Here is an 11,750-nt window from a genome sequence, read left to right as displayed (position 1 = left end):
TTCCAAATGTTGCCAATGATGATATTGATATTTTTGTTGATCTGCCTATTGATTTGGACATGGCTCATGTCATGTTTATGATGACGATATTGGTGATAATGCTTTTTCTACTTCTGAAGATCCCGTTACTTATGATGAAGCTATCTCTTCACCACAAAAGGATCAATGGCAAGAGGCTATGGAAGCAGAGTACGATTCTCTTATCTCTAAAGGTACATGGATACTAACTGAATTACCTCCTGGTCATACAGCTATTAAATGTAAGTGGGTGTATAAGACAAAAGTAAAAGCAGATGGATCTTTTGACAAGTTCAAGGCGCGTTTAGCTGCAAAAGGTTACTCCCAAGTAGCTGGTGTTGATTATCAAGAGACTTTTTCACCAGTTGTTCGCATTACAAGTGTTCGAGTTTTATTGGCATTTGCTGTTCAATTTGATTTAGAAGCTCATCAAATGGATGTGCGAACTGCTTTTCTTAATGGTGACTTGGAAGAGGAAATTTATATGGAACAACCAGAAGTGTTTGTTATTCTAGGTAAAGAAGATCTTGTTGCTCAACTCCATAAGGCACTATATGGTCTCAAACAAGCTTCGCGAGCCTGGTATACAAAATTTGATCTTTTTCTTACCTCTAAAGGATTCATCTCTTGCTCGTGAGACCCCAACTTATACATAAAATGCCAAGGTAGTAGTTTTGTGATTCTTGCTCTTTATGTGGATGATACCATCCTTGTTTCCAATGATTTGGGATTTCTTCAACAAGTTGAAAAAGTTATTGTCTTCTGCATTCGATATGGTGGATCTTGGAGAGATTCACTCTTGTCTTGGCATTCAAATCCAATGGAACCGTACAAAAGGTATTTTATTCCTTCGACAATCAAAGTTTATTGCAGATACTATTCAAAAATTTGGTATGGAATCTGTACATTCAGCCAACACACATTGTCTTGCGAGCTCTACGAAGAATACTTCTGACAATGGCGGTCAACTTGTCACAAATCAACCTTATGCTAACTTGATTGGATGTCTTCAGTTTGTTGGCATGAACACTCATCCTGATATTTTGTTTGTTGCTAATTATCTTGGACAACATCTTGCATGTCCTTCTCTTAAGCATTGGTCTGCTGCAAAGCGTGTATTGAAATACTTGAAAGGCACTACAGATTTTGGTTTAGTCTATCGACAACAACTCACATCGGATTCTATGCAATCTCTTTCTCTTTTGGGTTACACAGATGCAGACTGGGCAAGCTCACATTTATCTATGCGATCTACTAGTGGAAATTGATTCTTTATACATGGTTGTCTTGTTTCTTGGACCAGCAAGAAACAACGTTGTGTTGCAATTTCTATGACTGAGTCATAATATGTTGCGGCATCACTTGCAGCTCGTAAGTTGATTTGGCTTCGACAAATACTGGTTGATATTGGTCACTCTCCTCTTTCTAGCACACCCTTGCGGTGTGACAACCAAAGTGCTATTAGTCTTGCAAAAGACTACGTTCAACATAATAATTCAAAGCACATTGCTGTCCATTATCATTATGTCAGGTATGAAGTACACAAAGGAACCATTATGGTTGAACACTATCCAAGTGACCAGATGATTGCAGACATTTTGACCAAATGCCTCAATGAGTCACATTTCATCCTCTTGCGCTCGGAGCTTGGAGTTGCTTCGGCCTCACTCTTTCTAGATTAGCTTTTTTGCTATTGTAATAGCTTTGTACATATGACATTGTAATCTTTTAGGTACCATGCACTATGCACACTCCACATTTGCACCTTGTGATATCTAAGTCACTTGAATATTTGCACATAGATGCACAATTCACCTTTACATCATCACCGCTGGTTTATATTTCACATTGTATAGGGGCTTGGGTTTTTTCATCCAAAGCTAGAGACCTTTGTTTGAGTGGGGGTGTTGGAGCTATATATGGCTCACTCTACTGAACTTGGTCTCACCTATATATTTGTATCTTGTCCTCAATATGAATCAGTCTTTGCGAGCGTACATGGTGTGTCTCTTGTCTCGTCTCTCTCTCTTTCTCTCTACATCTCAACAGGGCAGACTCCATACGAAACCGCTGTACAAAGCAAAGTGCTTTGCAAAATTTCATGTGAAGCAAGGCTTCTCTTATGTGCAAAGGTATTATCGATTGACTTTATATCAACAATATTGGCACACATCTTTAGCACTACGTGGATATAAGCTCACAGTTTACACAACGTTGCACTGTGATGTATCCATACTAGTGTCCTTGTGCAATGCACTTATAACAAAGGCTCACATGGTTGAGACTGTCATTTAAGCCAAGGGCTAATTATTCTATTTTTTTCTTTGTATACATGACATACTATTATGATGGTTGAACAACACCCATCATTGCAGACGCTTTCACTATAACTCTAGCTACTCTATCAAGGAAGAGCTCAGTTGTTGATGTTTTCACACATTTCGTTTTATGTTTATTCACAGGCAATGTGCCATACATCTGCACCCTGATACAATCACGATCATATACAAGATAAGTGGGTCAGGATGTGACTTATGGTATCTCTCTCTACAAGGGCGTGGTACAAGTACATAGTTGTACGCTTATAGGATAAGCTACGACACAGCCATGGTCTGCATAGGGCATACAATACAATCGCATAAGGGGATTTCCTCAACCCAGCACTCTGTGTCTCTCTCTCGCTCCAACTTTCTATGCGGGAAAGGTGAAGCTAGACATGACTTTCTTAAACTCTTCCTAACATATACGGTAACAGGACCGGCTATGAGCAAACAGGAAGGGCTACGAGCCATCACTTACCATCTCTTTGCAAATGGACAAGCACGAGTCTTGCCATTAGTGATTTTTTGGACATTATTTTTTCACACCACACTTTAAGTGTGATAGTCAAGTAGCGTTTTTTAACACTAGAATGGTAACCTAACAGGACATAAAAGTGTCCTTTCAGGGTTTTGGGAAAAATTTCCAAAACCATAGTAGATCCACTCATTTTGAAAAATCCTTTCATGAGCTTATAGTTCAATAACTACTACGTATGGAAAAAATGAGAAACTTGTAATTTTTCTCATCCCTTGGTCACTACAAGCCTCCAAAGTTGATGGACCAATGCATTTTGCCCAAAACAGCAATTTCTTACGGTTGATTGCATATAAATAAGAGTGGAGATTTTTGTAGGACATGAGATAAAATGCCCCGTTAACTTCAATGGGTTGGTGACCAAAACATATGGTTGCTTTTACCTCACTAATTTTTTTTTGGGCAAAAAAAATAGGTACAAAAAAGTTGCATTTTTGCCATTCTGCGGACCTATCATCAAAGTTTCTATAGTCACACTCAATACATATACTATATACATGTTTTCTTAGTTACCTTTGGGCCTTTGTATTCAAAAGGAGCCATGGAGCATGTCAAAAGGATAATGGATCTCTTACAATTGGAACCTTGGGGGCAATGATAAAGTGCTAAATACAGCAAACATGAAAAAACTAGGTTTAGCATTATGACCTCTAAAAACCCATAGAAACTACTCAATATCTAGCCAAGTTTGTAGTCTATGATTAGATATGGTCACTACCTACAAAATACACACAATTGGCCTAAGAAACTAGCAATATTGAGAAAGTTATACTTGCTACTCTAAAATGTGTCGTATTCTTTAGCAATCAAAAAAATCAACCATCATCATATACTATGCTATATAGCATATTAGGTCCCCCAAAACTCAAGGAAGATTAGATTTATGTTATGCATTACACTTACACAATCAAAACTGAATTTGGATATCAAGAAAGCCACCAAAAAAATCATAAAAGTGCTAATTTTGGTCAAAAAACAGGATTATGCAATTCTTGTAAATTGGTCATAACTTTCAATTTTAACACTTAGCTCTCCCTACAATCATCAAAACATGTTGAGAACTATGAAGGCCTAATCTCTAGCCATCTAAACCTCACAAACATGAAGTTTAGAGTGGTATAGTTGCCAAAAATTGAAAAAAAGCCAAAAACAGGACCCGTTTTTTCACACAGTTTAGGTTCAAAAATGTTGTGCAAGAGTAAGGTTAATGGTGAGATCGATACTCAAAAAAAAATGCTAAGTTTTTTTCAGCTCATAAGGCAACTTTGTGGATATATAGCACCTAGAAATTCATTTTCATACTCTTCAAAGCATTCAAGCAAAATGGTCACTTAACAGGACACAAAAGTGTCCAAGGACATAAAAGTGTCTTGTTACCATTCTAGTGTTCACGTCTTAAACTCGTAAGGGCTTATCTTCTCTACGAAGGTGTATGGATGAAGCCAGTATTTCAGACTGCACGACTACTCACAAAAACCTCAGATTATGGATTTTTGGGTGCGAAAAAGCTCTAGTTATGCATACAACTCCAATTTTAGTAGACCTCCTATTAGCACTAAGAGTGCCTATAGGAGTAAAGCATTGGGGTAAGACCCAGATCGTGATTACTCAATCACTTAGTAGGGTTGATGGTCAACGGTTGGATCCTTCACCCTTGTATTTTCAAGGGAAAAAGTCCACCAACTACCATGGGGTAGTGAAAAAGTTTCGACTTTCAATGGAATGTACTGCCACTGTCAACCCAAGGGGAATCACGGACATAGGTCATGGGCCGGCTACTAGTAGAGCAATTATCCTACAAAGTTTAACCACGGGGTTTGGATTGCATCCCAAGTTATTTGTGCAATATTAATTGCATTTCACTTCGAGTGATTGGATCTACCTTTTCGTACAAACAATTATAAAATTCTCTTGTTTTTTACCAAGAAGGCCATAGAGGAGTGGTAGAAAAAACGTGCAAACCTCTCACTATCAAATATTTCACCATCACATTAAATGTGATATAACCTCTCTTTCCACTTTAGTGCTTTTTATCACCATTGGATTAGATACATTATGACATTTTCTTCATTTTAATCTTTTTAAAAGGTCTCTCCATATTGCTGCTATTGTGAGGCATTAAAATCATAAGATGCAATAAAAGATGAACCTTTTGGGTAGGAGTCACATCATTTTCTATTTTTGTATGATGCTCTCTCTCTCTCTCTCTCTCTCTCTCTCTCTCAAGAATATCTTATAAATGAAGTGCACTCTTAAGAACAAGTTATTACAAAATCTTAATTGAACTCTCTCTCTCGCTCTCTCTCTCTCTCTCTCTCTCTCTCTCTCTCTCTCTCACACACACACACACACACACACACACACACAAATATTACATTTAAACATATCACATTTATAAATCTTTCCTCCCCCCTTACCTTCCACAGGCCATTGTGAGTCCTCGCCTTGTTATGGATAGTTGTAGAGAGAGAGAGAGAGGAAGAGAGATTTTTATGGATAGCTGTAGAGAGAGAGAGGGAGAGAGATTTTTACCTTCATGAGGACAGGTAATGGCTACGAGAGAGTCTGAAAGATGTTAGGGCGCCTTGGTAAGCTAGGTGTGCTTGCTTTTATTCAAAATTCCCTTAAGGATTAATTGCTAGGACAATAATTGCATGTATAGATATTAGCTAGGGGGCTAGTTTGTTGGTGACGAGCGGACAAACGGAATGAAGGCACATGTTCACGCAGGACATGTAGACATAGATGCTAGCTGGAAAACAATGTAGGAGTAGGCAGCCTACTACTGGGGTCAAAAGCTACCGAAGGAGGATGGTTAATTGTTAGGTAGTGTGTAGACGAAGGCACTACCGAGTGCAAGCAAGTGGCAAGGGGAGGGAGGGCAGGTGGTGTGAACATACCGAGGTGACTTGCAAGTGAGACAAGACCAACATGCAGTACAAAGTAGATGAGGGAGAGGGACGAGACAGAGAGAATCTTCTTTTCTTAAGGTAGTGGCTCGTAGTGCTTGTAGGAACCGTTCTCAATTCAAGGCGATGAGCAATCTCTCGTGAGCTGATCGAGGCATTGGAGGTTCCCAGCTGCAATTGGATCTCGGATGCAAAGCGACAAAGGAGGAGGAGGGGCACCGAGGCGTGCAGAGAGACAGGGGTGCACAAAGAGGAGTGTGAGGGCCATCCATGCGTTTAAGGAATGAACCACATGTGGGTAATGCACACAAGCGGAGATAGAGGAGGAGGGGAGGTGCAAGGTTTTGATGACCACCATGACGTGAACGTGCAAAGATGTGGGTGGGGAGGCAGAGATGGGTCCCAAAGAGGCGCATAGGAATCTACCCTCGTTAATTTTCCTTCAACTTGAAAGATTCCTTTTGGAATCAAATCATGGAAATTAATCCATTCTTGTAGAATAGATCAAATAAGCTATTAGCTATAGGCCTATGGTGGCTTTCATTAATTTGTATTTGAATGTTCATATTATGGTCTCTCTCCCTCTCATTTCCTTCCACGATGCTTTTCGTGCTCTAGTAGTTATGGTATCTCTCCCTCTCCTTTCCTCCCACGATGCTTTCCTGCTCTAGTAATTGAGAAAAGAAAAGTTGTCTTAAACTTCTCAAGGTAAGGAGAGAGAAGTATGCATTTGGAAAGTAGTAGCCCACCTAGTTCATCATAGAGTCCCACTGGCTCTACTTTCACTTTTCATTACACTGAATCTTACCAAGATGCTTTAGGATCTCCAACCCACTCAAATTCAAAACCATTTCTAATTTCAAATCTAATTTTGTAGGATTTGACCTCATCACGTAGAGAATTAGGTTCAAGCTTAACCACTAGGCTACATGCCTACAGTACCCTTTGGGATGCCTTTAACCATTAAAAAAAACAATACTCCCCACCTACCCTACCCTAGCCCCCCCCCTCTTTCCCCTTACCCTTCCGTTTTCCTTTCTTCCTTCCCTAAACTAATTAATGTGTTCCCTTAAAAAAATAAATGTTTTGAGGACCTATTGAGATAGTTTTCTTTTGTGTGTTAGTAATAGTATGTGCCCCATAACACTATATGGCATGAGGTCTTAAATGCCTCAAGGGGGTGGAATTAACAATGGTGGATTAAGCGTAGGGATCTTGAGGCAAATGGACAGGCGAAAATAGGTGGCTCGAACCCATGACCTGCCTGTTGGTAGTCCTAACCACGTGGGTGTGTAGCTTCTTATGGCATCCGCAGCAAAACACATCATCATATAGTAAACACTTAAAGGCAAAAGTAAACTTGGCTACCAGCTGATGGTGGACGCCAGTTTTGAATTTCGTGCTCTAGCTGCTCATCGTCAATCCCATCGCTCCCACTCCATTCGGAGGTTTTATTTTTGCGAGCTTTCAGTTTTGAGCTTTTACAATTGGAACTATTTTTTCGAGCTTTTAAACCCTAATTTTACACAAATGATATCTTTAAATATCATTGTGTAGTGCAAAAACTCAAAACCTCACAGTACAATCCTTCAACTACCAAACACTTTTAAGAAATATGGAAGCATGTCTATGCTTATGCAAAATGAAACTTTATGAAAAGCACCATTTGTATGTATTTTTTAGGCTGTACTGAAAACGTGGGCTCCCACATGGGATTCCCTTCACATAAACTCTTATTTCCATCACTTTAACGATTTTGTTATCTCACAAAAATCAACACACAAGCCAATGGTGTCAATATAATCTAACTACAAAAGAAAGCTCCGATCAAAGTCATCTCCACATCATGTGGCCGTCATGTACCAAACAAACACAAATGAAACATCCAAATGAAATGTATGGAGCATACCAAAATGCCATTCAATGTCACATGGATGCCATGTACATAAAAACATAAATCAAAACATGAAGATGTGTACTGTCAGAATAGAGTTTCCTCAACCAAATGTGCATCCATAATAAACATTTCACAGGTCCACATGCAATATCGCTCAAATATCTTTCATAGAGCGCATCATCTAGCTCTAAACACATGCAGTGCCTCATATCTTCCGCAGAAGCTCGGGCCCAAACCACCACACCCCGCAAACAAGTCCAAAACATAGTCATGAGGCTCAGTAAATGTTGCCAGAAACCACTTGACCATATAAAAAGTAAATCAGATACCTAATGCAAACACATATATACCATAACATTCACTAGTATCATACTTTGGACTAGTCTTACCGAAAGAACAAAGAAGACCGCTCTGCCTCGCCTCTAAGAATAACACCATCAATATCAATGGGAAATACTACATCATCTATCATGTAGCTAAAATCTGCTGGAAACAATCTCTCGGCAATTTTCTCCCCTGCCTCTCTATCATAGTGTGGCACAGGATGGCCAATACGATACCAAAGACACATGGCAAGACCAAGTACCTGCATGAGTAAAAAACTCAAAGAATGAATGGCATAGCTACAATGTTTTTAGTTAGGAAATTAAACTATGAAACTAAGTTTGTTATCTCACCGCCTCTCTATGAGTGGATGCCGATATGCCTTCTTATTACACATGAGAGTCCACGTATGTAAGAGCACAAGTCCTACCCTAGTTGCATCTGCAATAAAATCTCCAATATGCTCGGCCTTGCACATGGTGACTAAAAACCCCTCATCGGCAAAGAACTCATGAGCAACATCCATGCACCCTGTCACTAGACCCCTGGAAAATGTGTTCACTTGGGAACACTCATGCCCTCTACAAAAGTGAATGATGACCTGTAAGCATACAACCATAGTTAGCTGTAGGTACTAGTCCAAAGAAAAGTTACTTACCCAATGGGATTGGTCCTAGACCATCCATAAGCAAACTTGTAGGAAAATATGCAAAGATAAGCCTCGCAACCTCACGACATGGCACACAATTTTTGCTATATAGATTTGTATTGTGTGTCGCAGTTGATGCTATAAGAAAACCAAACATGAATTATGTTCAAAATCATAGAACAATGCAAGAAGAAAATGCAAATAAGTAAGCACTATGAAAATGTACCTATCACGGGCAAACTTATCAATTTGTGATATATCCACAAGCAAAACATCTACAATGGTTTGGTAATGGAACCCTGCAAGCATTATCCAAATTAGCTTTGAATTAGGAAATATGGAAGACAGATTTGCTAACAATTTTCTTAAACTTACCAACAGATCGTGTGATCGACCTTCTCTCCCAAGCCTCTCGCCCAAGTGAAGAATTTGCAACAAATGAAGTAGTGTGCACCAATGAGGATGTAGTGGGCACATTAGAAGAGGGTGCCATATGGGGTATAGTGGTTGCCAAAGAGGACATGCCGGGCTCCGTAGATGGCACAATGGGAGGCATTGAAGAAGGAGTGGATTTCCTTGATGTGCTTGGAGGCTCCATTTTCCCTTTACCCTTCTTGAATACATTGTTTGTTAGTGGAGTACCTTGAGAGCCACTTTCAATGGTGTTTTGAGTAACTCCTTGAGAAACGGGAGGGAGAGCCTCTTCTTGTGTCTCCTCTAAGTACTCACCACTCTCATTTTAAAACCCTTCACTCAACAACCATATAGCACCATATCACACAAATTAGTACTAAAGTAAGACATATACATTCTCAAAATAAAAGAGCCACTAGTGTTAAGATACTTACTCTTACGTAAATCTAGATGGTCAAATCTTTAGGCTACTGGGTATACCTATGGTTTAGGGTCTCTATGGAATAGAGATGGAAGTGGACTCTAGACATATTGAGAAGGAAAGTTTACCAATGGCATACTATGCAGCCTACTCTCTCCTCTAGGGTCTTTGTGCTTAACCACTACATATTGCCTTCCTTAATACATTACATCTCATGTTGGAAACCCTCCAAGCTGCAACTGAATCAAGCCATACAATTAGCCAGGAGATTCCTTTGGGGTGGTAATGATCTTGGTGCTAAATTACCTAAAGTTTCCTGAAGCACTTGTTGTATGTACAAAACCAGAGGAGGATTGGGTGTCCTTGATCTTGACATTCTATTGATTATTGGGCTTGTCTCCTCAAGTTCACTGCATCTAAATGTTCCCTTAAGAGCTAAAAGGTCTGGACAAATCTTTCCATGTGGAACATAAAAACAACTCCAGTTGAGATCAAGCGCCCGACTCGGTCCATATCACCCAAATTCTAGAATTCTTGGATTGTGATAAAAAAATCTGTCATTTTCATAATGATCTTCTGGCTAACCCTGATTTCTATATGCAAGATTCAATATGCTTAGGGCAGATACCTTACAAGAAGGGTTATGTTCTCAACATCAGAGCTTACAAATGTTTCAAAAAGGGGTAAAGACTTGGATTGTAATTCGAAATCACTTGTCTTCCGCAAAAGACCGTTGCCTCTCCCCGTCTCCAATCTCCCAACTTTCTGCGACAAACCCGTCATCGCCCGCTGGGACGCGAATTAGGTCCTTGGTAGCAAATACTACCGCACGAGCCGCCACTTCTACGACATCTTGGAGCTTCCCCCGTATGTGGGTCTTTCCGATATTACGAGGGCATACTGGCAAATGGCAAGAAGATATCATCCGGATGTATCCCCTTGGGAACGTGCCTAGGAGTCTACCAGAAGATTCATTGAAATTCAAGAAGTTTATGAGACTCTCTCCGACCCGCGGAAGCGAGCCGTTTACGACCTTGCTGTAGCCATGAGTAGGGGCTCCGCCGCACCGGGCAGGATGTCATGGTCTCCGGCCTCTGATCAGGTAAATCTCTTTGTTTTAGCTTGCAATGGGAGACGATGATACTATATAAGCATCAAAACCTTGTTATTGCTTGTAAACCTGGAATAGTCTTCTGCAAGACGTTCATGTTTAGCTTGGCTAGTTTTTACCTCTATGCAAGCAAGCACATCCGCATTGTTCTCACATTTTGGTTGTTCCAGGATTGCCAGCCCTCAGATTGGAAGTCGCAATGGGAGAGTCAACTCTGTGACTTCAAAGTCCAGAGTTTCATGTGCGCAAGGAGGACAGACTCACGCATGCGAATGCAAAATGGGCTTCATTAAACTTAAAAAGAAGTGAGTTCGATTCTACTCAACTTGCTTTTCCAAAAGCTGAGAAACGTCCCTAACTTTAAATAATAAAAAAACTAATGATGCGATAAATTTGTATTGGGCAAGGAAAACTTTGTACATACTGTCACTTGTTGCAAGGAGGCAAGAGTGACTAAAAAAAAACACATAGACAGGAGTAAAACATCCACATACATAAGTGTCCATGTGCCTGCACTAGCTACTCATTATCCCATACAATCTTAAAATGCTAAGCATCAAGCAGCTCTAGGTAGCACCTTGCAGTTTTACCATAAAAATCTCCGCACCCTCTCTTTTCTTGTGAGCAGTTGCACCTCCTCATAGGTTTTTCTTGCCCAATCATTGGTTTCCTAGAGTTGGGAGGTGTTATAGCCAATGGAACCAGTTCTTAGAGTTTGATAGACCATTCCACATCTAGAGTTGCAAAACAAATCAAGCTTTGATTGGGTGGAGAGCAGCTTGTTTTAACTACCATCCTTGGTCTGCATTGAAAAATCAACAAAGGGGATTTCAGGTTTTGAACTTGATAAGCTTGTTATAGTATCATGATTTTTTGTGTTTCCAAACGGTTTTGTGCCGCTTTGCGGACACGGGATGAAAGATGAGCATCTGCATACATTTTCAAAGTTTTGCCTAACTTATGATTTATGCCAAAAGTTGTTATGACATCAGGATGATAAAATGTATGCTAAATGTGGCATTTTAGGCCATCAAACGAGGTTGATGTCCGCAAGTGGAGATGCAGTGGCACTGTCAAAATGCAATTTAATAAGCCAAATTTGCAGTGCTCCCCATGAATGTCCTTATGGCTTGTCAATCGGAGTCCAAACA

The 11,750-nt window shown here is 40.0% G+C and overlaps 1 pseudogene; it reads left to right on the top strand.

Annotated features, from left to right (window-relative positions):
• Nucleotides 1–9,174: 9,174 nt before the first annotated feature.
• LOC147453117 (chaperone protein dnaJ 20, chloroplastic-like) lies at nt 9,175–10,892 on the top strand (annotated as a pseudogene).
• The last annotated feature ends 858 nt before the right edge of the window (nt 10,893–11,750 follow it).

This window comes from Adiantum capillus-veneris, chromosome 8 (genome assembly GCF_014529385.1).
Source record: "Adiantum capillus-veneris isolate H3 chromosome 8, ASM1452938v2, whole genome shotgun sequence".
Classification (NCBI taxonomy): Eukaryota; Viridiplantae; Streptophyta; class Polypodiopsida; order Polypodiales; family Pteridaceae; genus Adiantum; species Adiantum capillus-veneris.
Note: the sequence above shows the minus strand (reverse complement) of the source record. Positions and strands in the feature narration are given on the sequence as shown.